We start from the raw sequence: 9353 nt of genomic DNA, 5'->3' as shown, positions 1-9353 counted from the left end.
CTGAAGTAGCAAGTTTTTGAAACAATTCATTGAACTGACAACCAGACAATAATAAACAGATTGTATATTGATCATTCCATCATCAGTTTACTTTGACTTTTGATACTTAAGTAATATCAGATACTTTGAGACTTTTACTCGAGTACTATTCATGTGGGTGACTCTCACTTTTACCACAGTAAAAAAGTAAAACAAGTATCTTTACCTGAGTTTGACTGTGGACTTTCTACAGCACTTCATTCATTTTATTAGAATATGATGTAAATACTGAATGTTTTGCCTCACAATTACTTTTACTTGAATACTTTTGTACTTTTAATGAAATGGAATCTTCATGTAGGACTTTTACCTGTAACAGAGTATTTTACGATGCAGCATTTCCACTTTTACTTCAGTCAAAGATTTGAGTATTTCCCACTGCTGCAGTAACTCACAACAGAAAAGTGTCTTCACCATCTCGGTGCAGCAGGTGATTCTGGAGAAACAGTTGATTTTTGAGTCTCGTTCTCAGGTCGTCAAACACAGACGCTCAACCACCAACTGTCTTTCTCCAGAATCACCTGCTGCACCGTGACAGAAAATGTGGCTGAAGAACATCTGAACTTGTGTCAGCAGCTGTGGGCTGCAGATCTCTGGAGGATTCATCAGAAATACGATGAACAGATTTTATTCTGAACCATGCAGGAAGTTCCTGCTGGTAGTTTTGGGCTCAGAGGTTCTTCAGCATTCACTACTTACATGTATTAATATAAAGCACTTGTTAAAGGGGTCACCACCTCCAGTCATCAATTAATTAACTGATTCATTCATTCATTAATTAGGAGAAAAATGAATCACATCAAATGAATCAGTCTTATATCTGAAAGCTGTAAACTCTGATCACAGTGACCTGAAAGGAAAACATGAATACAACAACTTCATTCAAGAGATTTGTTGAACTGTTAAAGGACATGGACGATGAGTAAGGACCACTAAACATATATACATACGTACATAGATACAACTACAGTGGATGAATGATACATTTAGTAACTGTCGACAGACTGAATGAATGAATGAAATCAAAAATGAGTCAAAAACACAATAAGGGAAATAATGAACTAAGATCAGTAAAAGCAAAAATCATGTAAGAATTGGCTCTGCATCAACTCTCAGGCAGAACACCTGAACATGGTTATTTCCTACGTTTCTGTGGCGATGACGGGCTGATGAGGCGAGCAGACTCGGTGATCGCAGCTGCTCTTGTGTCTTCAGGATGATGAGTCCAGGCCCAGACGAGGCCTCTCTGAGGCCACAGAGGAGACACACAGCCTGTGTTCTCCGGTCGTGTTGCGTTCAGTGACGGGCTGCAGAGTTGAGATGCATGGAGCCAAAAAGTCTTCAAAAAGTTAACTAGATAACAAAAAGGAGGAACACGGAGGGCGTTGCTTGTGGCTTTAGGAATCTTTGCAGTCTGTCTTCACAGTTCAGAGTTCAGTCTGGAGCTTTGCGCTCAGTCAAAAGTAAAAAACAAAAGCCCACACCTGCACATACCTGTCGGCTGCATGGGGCAAAAACAGAGAGCGCAACAGGGTGATGAGCAAAGCCAAGAGACAGGATAAGAGTCACAGTGAAGTCTTCATAGTCTAGAGGAAAGAGAACTGGCCTCTACTTAAAGTGGAGTCATCTGATTGATTTGACTGAATAGTGTTTGAATTATAGGCGCTGGAAAATTAGAAACTCTGGTTCTGTCGTCAATATATGCAGCATATCATCAGCACAGAGGCAGCACTCAGAGCCTGTACGATGAATTAATCAAATAACAGAGTAACAAGTTTCATTAGAACTATTTAACAGTGGAGCACTTCTGAATTAATAAATGATAATATCACATAAATCATAGCTCAGTAATTATACTGCTTAATATCAAATACATCCATGTATTGTGCACTTCAACACAGGCACAAAGAGCCTTTAAATTAAACCCTTATAATATTTATGAAATGATTTAGTTTCTTCTTATATTCCTGAGTTCAATCTACTCTGCTACAGCTTTATCTAAGATTTATTTTAGTGCGCCTAAGTAAGATTTTATCTGCCATAACAAACATCTTCCAGGCGGCTGACACACCTCAGCCTGACATCATTTTATATTTCACTCTTGAGTATTTACATTTTTATAAAGCTGACCACCGTTTAACCACCGGGCCATTCAGCAGGCGCAGCAGCCTACTGGTTCATTGAGCAAGCAGAGGAGCGCACGCTCTATCGCCATGTATGTAATATTAAAACTGACCAATCACATTTTTGAAAGTGTTGAATGTGCACACGGGAGAAGTCTCCTTTTGATCAGTGTTTAAAGTGTCTAAACCGAACCAAACAGCGACAAAAAACTAAAAAGAAACAGAATATAAAAAATCAACTTAGTGTAAACAGAATAAACGAACAAGATAATAATACGTGGTGGTTTCAGTGTCCACCGACACTCTGACTAGTCGCTCAGCTGTTTTGCTCCATTAATGCCTTCACTGAACCGCACAGCCCAAAGCATCCAGTACTACATCTGGATCTGCATCGAGGAATTCTGAGCTGTCGGCCTCGTCCCCACCCGAGACGTCGTCCCAGTCCAGCCATGGTTGGGACACTAAAAAGAAAACAGTGAATTAGAAAACACAGCGAGCGAAGACTTAATCTATAGAAAATACAATCACAGAGGACAAACTACTAGAAAAAATAGAAAATGTTTTTCTGCTCACAACCTTCAGAACGCTGTTACTGTAGATGTTAGAATAGACGAGAAAACTCAGTTCAGAGCTCGTACTGGTGACATGTTCACGTAGACAAATCATTTTAATGAATAATATGTGTACAGAGCTCGTAGGTGTCTCTTCCTGTGCTAATAACGGGGATTGTGACCTGTAGTTCCCCCAATAAACACACTACACTCTTAAGCTGTTGCAGTCGCTGCTGAGCGGCCGGCTGCTGCTCCTCTTGAGTCACACGTCTCTGGGGGAGAGACAGCAGACAGGCTGGATGTCTGAAGGACGGGCTGCCCTGTGGCAAACGCCAGCTTGCTGAAACTGAGTCGTTCTAGTGGCTGAATGCTTCAACAACACCTTTAACTTACTGTCACTCAGCTGGTCCTTGCTGCTGCTGCGGTGAAGCGTCCCATCCGACTCTGTGGAGACACAGAAGATGGAGACTTTCATTCATTCATTCATTCTTTCATTCACTTGTATTGGCAGAGATGCTGAGTGCAGCCGCCGGTCAATTCCTCCCTTTTACACGAAGGCTCGCCTCTACACCACCTTTGTTTTTCTTACACTGAACCAAGCAGCGCCGGCATAACAGCGACCAACTCTGTCCCAGTTCTGTTACTACCTCCGCTGGCGGGTCAGAGGGCTGAACAAACCTCTGTAACTGTCACACAGACAGCGAGGTGGAATAACGGCGCAATATCACCGCCTTGAAAAGGCAAAGTGAAAGGTTGTGAAAGCGGCTTCAGATTCACACTGACCAGGAGAAGCAGTGTCGGTGCCCTGACACTTACTCACCTCATCAGCGTGAACTGGTTAAGAAACCAGGTCTCCTTCACTCTCTGTGCACAAAGGACGCGGGTTTTGGTTCAGACACTATCTCTCTGTTTAACCTCCCAGAATACAAGTCAAAGCTTCAGTACCTCGTTGGACAACAAGTGAGAGAAGGTCGTGAGGGAGAGACACAGCGAGCAGAAGTGTGAGTCCTGAACTAACAGGAAACTGAAGAACCAGGCAGAGCAAGTAACTCAAAGTGCTTCACAGGAGCATTACAATGACACCAAAGACATTAAGAACAAGTAGGAAGACATCAAGAAACAAAACATGAAAACAAGTTAAGAAATAGGAAAGTAGGCTGAAAGAGACGAGACTAGAAGATAAAGTCACAGTGAGGTTCAGGGACAGTCTGTGGGACAGAAGGTCTTCAGCTATGACTTACAGACCTGCAGGTTTCTGGGAGGTTGTTCCAGATGTTTGGTTCATAATAACTGAACGCTGCTTCTCCAGGTCTAGTTTTGACTCTGAACCTGATGCTTCAGAACGTGGCAGCAGATCAGAAATGTGTTTTGGCCCGAAACCATTCAGTGCTTTATGAACCAACAACAGGATTTTGAAATCTATTCTTTGACTGAGAGGAAGCCGGTGTAAAGATCTAAGACCTGGACTCAGCTGCAGCTGTCTGATGGTAAGTCCAGTAGAGAGAGCGTTACAGTGGTCACGTCTGCTGAAGATAAACGCACGGACAACCAGGAAGAAGAATCTCAAGGGATTCTCACGTGTTCACAAGAATTAGGCAGACAGCCTGAAAACATAACGCCTTGGGCCACGGCTGTCGTTAAAAAACATGCTGTGAGTTTAAATGTTAATATAGATAATATTTATAACTCAGTTACCACCGGATGGTTGACCACCGCCGCTGCTGCTGCTGCAGTTGAGGTGCGTCTCAGATGAACCTGCAGGGACAGAAACAGTCCAAGTGTTCAACGCCTGAAGCGTTTTTCTCTGCGACTTCTGTGAATTTATTGAAACACTTGTGAGATTATTTTCCTTCAGAGCTGCTCAGTTGTTTTGTTCCAATACCTTCATTGAACAGCAGAGTACGATCGATCTGCTTCTGCTCGTGCTTGAGGTTCATGGTGTATTGACGAGACAATCCGGGCCACACCCAAACCTGAGTGTTTGTCCCAGTCCGGTTCTGGTCCGGACACTGAAAAGAAATCAGTACATTAGAAAACACACCGTGTTCAGACTTAATCTGTACAGAATACAATGAAAGAGGACAAACTACCAGAGAGGAAGTCACAGCTGCTCTCAAGTGGAAATAACAGATTCTGTCAGCTATTATTAACTTAAAGACCTGATTCACCAGCAGAATACAAGAAACAGATCAATGAATAATAATCATAATAATGATGTGTTTGTGCCCGTCACCTACAGAATGGTGTTATTGTAGAGTTAAAACAATGGAAACACACCACATTAATACAAGTTAAAGGAATAAAAGCAATAAAACAATCACAGAAGAAGAAAGCGAGAGGCTCAAACAGAGATGAGTCAAGAATAAAATCAATGAAGGACGATGAGACGACATCACAGAGGAATTCAGAACAGATAAAAAGATTAAGAGCAGTAAAATGAATTAATGATAATAAATAAAGAGAACAAATAAAAGCAGTAAAGGAATAAAAAGATAGAAAGATGAATTCACATAAAAGAAAGTCTTTAAAATGGGTTTAGAAAGACGTGACTGATTCAGGGAGCTTTATCTCCTCAGGTAGCTCGTTCCAAAGTCGAGGTGTGGACACCTTCAGGATTGAGCCTCGACTTTAAAACGACCAGAAGGGCCCAACCTGAGGACCCGAGGCTCCGAACAGGCTCGGTCAGGGTTTGTGCTGTGTCACTTAGGCAGAACCCAGACGAGCTTTAAAAGTAATCAGCAAAGTCTTATAATCAGTTCTCTAACGGACCGGGAGCCAGTGAAGAGAAGCTCAAGAGGACGAGACTGATGTGACGGCAGCTGTTAAACCCGGTAAGAAGCCGAGCTGCTGCGATCCGGACGAGCTGGAGGCGGGACAGAGACTTTTGGTCGATGGCGGCAGGAGGAGTCGCAGTGGTCCAGTGGAGAGAGATGAGTATGTTTCTCCAGGTCGGACTGTGACAGCGCTGCTTTGAGTTTGGAGATGACTGTTAAAAGCATCTTTCTGCTAAAACACTTCAAGATGTGAAGACAGATGAGTTGAACTTACTGTCCAGTCGCAGCTCCATGCTGGTCCTGTGCTGAAGCGTCCCAGATGTCTCTGCAGGGACAGAAAACGTGGAAATTCATTCATTTTTTCACATGAACTCTAATAAACCTGCTCATTATAACGGTTGTTGCTGTCCGCAGCCAACATTAACATTTTTACAGCCTTTATAGACGATACATCTGTTATCTACTCTGCCTCAACCGAGTCTGTGCCCAAAGGTCGAGGCTTACCTGAGAAATGTCCCGTTTCCCATGAAAACTCACACTTCAATCAAGTTACTTAATGAATAGAAAATATAGTGAAAACATTGACAAGGATCTTATTGATCATTTAAAATGACTTTGCTTTGGTCAAAGAATCCTCCATTGGAGCAGTTTGTGGAGGTAAAGAAAGTTCAGTCCAGTCCAGTGAAAACAGACCGACGGGTTTCAGAAGAGAGTTCAGTTCTTCTGGCTGTTGTGGGATTATAATCAACATGGACATAAGTAGAAATTCCTGCTAAAACATTCAGCACATTTATAAAGTCTGAACTGCTTCTGATCAATTTAATGTTATTTAAATTCTACCAGAGATTGAGGACATTTCTAAGTGATCAAGCTTTTGAGCGGTAGTGTCGATGCCTCATTGAGCCACTTTCACCTTCTGATAAACAAGTGTTGCATCCTGTCGCTCAATATAAGGGTGAGAGGTGATGCAGCTGCCTGCGATACAACACTTTGACTTCACTTTGAGCTCAGGTTCACTCACCACTGGATGTCTGGCTGTTGCTGCCGCTGCCGCTGTCACCGCCGCTGTCACCGCCGCTGTGGAGCGTCTCAGATGAACCTGTCAGGACACAGAAAACGTAGATGATCACTCACTCACCTGAATCTGTGATCATGGACGTGACCAGCGACGGAGGTCTGGACTGTAGAAGCAAAATGTTTCATCTGCATTTAACCACACACATTGTTGTGACCTCGTACTGATTTGTTTCACGAGTTGACCTATAACCTCAGGTTTTATTGCACCTGTCCCGGTGTTTGTCGGGTGTTGTGGGTACATTTGTTTCAAAATAAAAAATAAATCAGTGCTTCAATCAGGAGTTGAAAACACCTGCCCATCCTTTAAGTGTCTGTCTGGCGGAGCTTCCTTTATTGATTTATTGATTTATTATCTGACACTTCACCGTCCTGTGAGAGGCAGGTGGTCGGCTGCTGATCTGTGAAGCAATGTTGGCAAAGTACGATACTGCAAACCACCGACATGTTTGCATGTGTGTGTCTGTTAATGTCATCAGGGTTAAAATATACACGCAGTACATTCTGAACAACATGAGGAAGAAATTCAAACTCAAAGTGATTTATCACATAAACAGGAAAGAGGTCACAGTTGTTTATGAAGTGTGTGACATGTAAACATGTTGTTACCCACCCGGAGCCTCGGGGCAGATAGTGAGCTCCCCATGACGTCGCTGCTGGAAACACCTGAGAGACGACCTGCAGAGAGAAAAACACCCGGCGTGTTAAATGATCCTGTTTGTGAGCGTCTTCAGCTTCTTCCTGGAAGTTTAGAGAGCGACTGGAGCCAAATCCCCTCAGGCCAAACATACACGGCCACGATACATAATAAACAAACAAACAAACAAACAAACAAACAAATAAAAGTGCTGTATTCTGTATAAACATTTTGCAACAGGTCCTGATAGATACAGCAGTAACATACGTATGGGCTCTGGTGATGGAACGAAACTAAGTACATTTACTCAATTACAATTACCTGTACAGTAGTTGAGTAAATGTACTTAGTTACTTTCCAGGTTACAAACACTGATTAATGATGTAGTGGAGAAATATCAAATACAGATGAAGTGTTTATAATCATGTCAGTTACACAAAGTACTTGTTTGCTGAGTTTTGTTCCCACTGATGGAATGTAACTAAGTACATTTACTCAAGTACTGTACTTAAGCAGCGTTTTGAGGTACTTTACTTGAGTATTTCCATTTTCTGCTACTTTATACTTCCACTCCACCACACTATGGAGAGAAATATTGTAGCTACTTTTACTCATACTTTTCATATTTAATTACATTTATTGCCAGAATATTACTTTTGATACTTCATTGTCTCTTCAAACCTGCAGATCAACAAAATGTAGACTTAACTGCTTCCTGCTGTAAAGCGCATGCGCAACTGCATACGCAGGTTAAATAAGTTAAATAAGTTGAGATGTTTCCATCAGTGAACTTCTTCCTCGTGCAGACTTCAGGAGTTAATAATCGTCTGTTGAACGGAACAACGTCACTGGAGCTGCTCAGCTTTCATCATAAAATGACAGTTGAGGCCTGATGTTACAACACATCAGAGAAACAACATGTCCGACAGCTGCTCACAACACTGACAACACGTCGTCTTCACACTGAATCTGATCATAATGAGCCGACAGACCGACTCCGACTGTAATCCACTACTTTCTGCAGTTGTAAAGACTTTACTCACCAGCTGGTTCCTGCTGCGACACAAACAGAGGAAGAAACTGAAAGTAAGAACCTGACAGGAGAGGAGGAGCCTCCAGAACAGCTGGGCTGACCGCAAAAGTCTTGAAGTATCTGATGTTAAATGTACTTAAGTATCAAAAGTACAAGTAAAAGAATTATTTTTAAAATGTGCTACTTTGTTCTGATGCAGCATGTAATCTGTAAAGTAACTGTAACTAAAGTTCTCAAATGAATGTAACAGAGTGGAAGTGGAAATTTGGATAAAATGGAAATACTCGAGTAAAGCACCATGAATTGAACCTATACATTACTTGAGTAAATGTACTTAGTTACTTTCCAGGTTACAAACACTGATAAATTATGTCGTCAAGAAAAATAAAATACAGGTGAAGTGTTTGTAATCACCTCAGTTACACAAAGAACTGCTGACTTTTCAATTGGCTGTTTCCACTGACAGAATGTAACTAAGTACATTTACTCAAGTACTGTACTTAAGTACAATTCTGAGGTACTTTACTTTACTTGAGTGCTTCCATTTTCAGCATCTTTACACTTCCCCTTCACCACATTTTGGACACAAAATATTGTACTTTTTACTCCACTACATTTATTAGATTACTTTGGTTACTAGTTACTCTCCAGATGAAGATTTTACACATAAACATGAGATCAGTGTTTAAAATATGATGCTGTTTCAGATTTAACTACACAAAACACAACCAGCTGATGGAGTGTAACTAAGTACCGTAAGTACAATTTTGAGGTACTTGTTCTTTGAGTATTTCTATTTTCTTCTACTTTATTCCTCCACTTAACTTAAGTATCAGAAGTTGGGTGGACTGTTCCTTTAAAGGGAAACTCCACCAGTGTGACATGTTTCCAGCTGTTGGACAGTTCTGCTAAATATATTAATAAAGAAGTATAAAGTCTTTAGTGGCTCCAGAAGAAGCTGCACGTAATCTGATGAACTGTGATGTCACTCAGTGGGCAAGATGCATTGTGGGTAATGTAGGCAAATACTTTATATTTCTCTCCCCCCCGTCCTCCACATCTCTCAGTGTGTTGTCGCCTGCAGAACTGATCAATATATTGATTTAGAAATCTCTACTGAGC

Source organism: Pagrus major, chromosome 5 (assembly GCF_040436345.1).
Source record: "Pagrus major chromosome 5, Pma_NU_1.0".
Taxonomy (NCBI): domain Eukaryota; kingdom Metazoa; phylum Chordata; class Actinopteri; order Spariformes; family Sparidae; genus Pagrus; species Pagrus major.
This window is presented reverse-complemented; position numbering follows the sequence as displayed.